The sequence below is a fragment of the Dermacentor silvarum genome, chromosome 5 (genome assembly GCF_013339745.2).
Source record: "Dermacentor silvarum isolate Dsil-2018 chromosome 5, BIME_Dsil_1.4, whole genome shotgun sequence".
Taxonomy (NCBI): Eukaryota; Metazoa; Arthropoda; class Arachnida; order Ixodida; family Ixodidae; genus Dermacentor; species Dermacentor silvarum.
The window spans coordinates 123,089,388-123,093,222 of NC_051158.1; positions in this window are offsets into that span (position 1 = coordinate 123,089,388).

Here is a 3,835-nt window from a genome sequence, read left to right on the forward strand (position 1 = left end):
GTCCCTGTGGCCGCTCCAGGTGTTCCACATGAAAACATAGTCAATCTACTACTACAGTAAAAAGTACAGCGTCAGATTACATTCACAAGGTAACTTCGAATTTCACCTGCACGTCAAGCAACGTAGTCTACTGTCTAGAATGTGCCGCTTGTAACAAGCAATACATAGGTGAGACTGGACAAGAAATGCACACGAGACTCAACGGCCATCGCGCAGATACAAAACACAATTTACCTAAAGCAGTAGCCAGCCACTTCAATGAGCACGGCCATATAATTGATGAAGCAAGACTATATACTACAAACAAATTTTCGTTCACCTCGCGAGAGAAAATACACAGAATCATACCTCATACACAAGTTTAAATGCCTGCACCCGAGGGGGATGAATTTATCACGTGGCAACGTAGAATCGCTAAAAGCAGTAACGTAAACCTTAGATTGTTATACCATTAACAAAGGCGCAAAACAAGTTAAACCTACAGCTAATCTCGATGCTCAACCTCACCTATTCTTCCATTTTCAGTTCTTCCCTACACCTCCCCTACCACTCAATTTATTATCCTCCTCCATGCTTTTACTCATTGATCAACCATAGGAACGCTTTTCCAGGTACACCTGTCCCCTCCGTGTTCATGTTTCAAATTATATTTCTTCCGCTGTCACTCTCCTGTGCCGGTTTTTTTTCCTCAACCTCACCTATTCTTCCATTTACGGTTCTTCCCTGCATCTGCCCTACCACTCAATTTATTATCGTCCTCCATGCTTTTACGCATTGATCAACCACACGAGCGCTTTTCCAGGTACAGCTTCCTCCCCCCCCCCCACCCATGTTTATATTTCTCATTATATTTTGTCTCCACTGTCACCATCCTGTGCCGGTTTTTTTTTCTCCACACAAGATCCACACCGAGACAGTCCAAAATCCCAGACGCCAGGATACCTTTTTCGGCGCCTTGACCACACAGGGTCTTGCCAATTCTGTATACCGCCGCGACGACGCCTACGGCGAACTAGTGAGGCTAACGTCCCTTGACGGACCAAGCTGCTCCCTGTCAACCACAAAATTACCCGATGCCTTGATTCTATGCTACTCAAGTCATGCTTTCAACTCGTATTGTTACTTGCACACTGACCGGCTCTTCAGGGACCCCAAACGCACGCCGCCCACGACACCTCGGAACGCTCACTCGCCTCTCGCTCCCCCATCCCTCTCTGACGTTTTTTTTTTCTTTTCTTAAATTTCTTTGCAGCTTTCTCGCTCCCTCGCTCTTGTCCCCTCGTCTTAGAAACCGCGCCTAGCCAGCCAAGCGCCAGCGCTCATTTTCTTTTCAGTCTCTCCCTTTACAGCCAGCCACAGCCGACATCGACGGGACGTCACTCCACTAATCCTTTAAAACTAACCCGCCGAGGATGACGAGGCCGCCTTTGACGAAGATAGGTCCTCCTATCGAAACGTTGGCCAGCCTTTCTGAGGCGCCTTATCCCTGTTTATAATCCTTATTCCTCGTGTGCTACTTCATTAGTCAGCCGTCTTTTTTTATTTTGGATTTCCAGACCAGCTGACAATGACGGAACAGGGTAAGTGCCCCTTGTTATCCTTTGCACATGTAGCGATCCTTGCAGATAGCCAGTACAAGTACCTGAAGGAATACTTTCCACCAGGACCACACGCGCCGTACATAAGACATTTGATCAGGGCGCAAACATCAGATATTCTTCCATTGGTTTGTGACACGCCAGTGGACACCACACACTTCATCATCAATGTAGGCACTAACAACCACAACACACACAACGCCACGGAAACGATCGAGTCCATGAACGAAGTAATACGCACCATACAAGCAGCTCGCCCAAACGCACACATAACCGTGACAACGGTTGCTCCCCGCCTACAAAACAAACACCGACCACTAATCCACCAAACTAACAGGCTCATGAAACACAATGAGGAAATCAACAAACTCAACTCGTTAATCTTTAACTTAGAACACGTACACAAGAACGTCGACACAATGCACCACGCAGAAATACACGAAGCACCGCATGAACACCTAGCTTGGGACGGCTTCCATCTAAACGGTAGAGGAATACATCTAGCTTCCGAACATATCAAATCCTTTATTAAGGACAAATACAGAAAAACAGTCTGTAAAACTAACCCAGAAACCACATCCACCGACTCTACCGACAGTGCCACCTTGCACAACACAACTGCTACAGTCACTTCGGGCACAGAGACAACACATTGTGAAACGAGCCACCGCGCACACGTTATTCCAAAGACGAAATCAACGGCAGTGCAAACAGACACAACTGTTACAGACAACGCAAAATTCATAAACGACGCATTCACACTGACACCCACACACTCACCTGCACACGCAATGGCAGTACAAACAGACACAACTGTCACAGACAACACAAAATCCATAACCGAAACATTCACACAAGACACCCACACGCTCGCCTGCACACGCAAAGACTCAAACAGAAACAGAGGTGGAACTAAGTGAGGCATGCGGAAACAAACCTGCCAAACTGAAGTAGACGACACCCAGATCTACCCGCCAAAAGGCAAGTATATGACAGTCATTGCAAGTTAATAACCACTCTCAGCCACGCAGTACAGAATTTCTGCAGGCTAGAAAACTTACCAAGAAACGTGTGAGTTACACTTTCCATCTGAAAACGTACACAGACTGCACACAGAACTATATAATCCCCAAGGGACTAACCCTGAAGGCTACACCAGCTATAGGAACACTCCCACCCCATCATCGTGCAAACTGGCAGACAACATTAAACAATGCCTCCTTCTCACTTTTGAATATACTCACGGAACACTGCGAAGAACAACTGGAAAGTTTTAGCCATAGACTTCAGAACATAGCTCTGACACCGGATGAGACGAAAGATTTAGAACAGTACCACGAAGCACAGTCTCGAAAACTGGTTCAAAAACAGAGGAAGAAAGCGATCTTCAATCAGAAAACAACCTTCCAGGCAAACGGCTACCTCACGCCAACAAAAGGGAGCTCGAATCTACAAATAGCAGACGTGGCTGAAGGCTCCCCAAAATTAGATCAGCCTAATGTTGTAGACATTTCAAAAACATTAAGTAGGGAAGAAATAGGCGTACTTAGCAAGGGCCTAAACTTTTGTCCCACGAACAACACAATAAATGAATTTAAGCTTCACAATTATCTTTCGGAATTTTCCCGACGAATGCGGATGAGACATTTTTTCGCCGACAACAACGCACCAGACACCGGGACGACCCCACTTAGAGCCCAATCTACTTGGACTTCTGAACCAGAACAAGCCGTAGAACTCGACCTATACCTTAAAACTGTCACTAAAGAAATTATAAGCCAAGACAGCTAAGCGACCTAAAAACATAACTTTATCAGAGAATCGTATCATTTCAAATCTTAGTTGCCGGAACGACATTGTCATTAAGGAAGAAGATAAGGGTGGAAGTATAGTTACTTGGCCGATAGATAAGTACAAGCACGGGGCTTACAGACAGCTTAAAAACCCTGAACATTACCGTAAGCTAGACAACGATCCGACGTTACCATACACACTGAAAATTACCAACAGGCTGAAATCACTTTTGGATGATGAATTGATAACACCGTCAGAATTCAAATTTCTTAAACCAAGCAACAAAGCTGCAGGACGCTTCTAACTCGTTCCGAAAATTCATAAAATTCCACCCACTGAACTTCACACCGCTAATATCCCAGGGCGTCCGATAGTATCGAACAACAATACCCCGACAGAAAGCCTCTCCACATTTCTTAACCACTTCCTTGGTGACTTTCCGA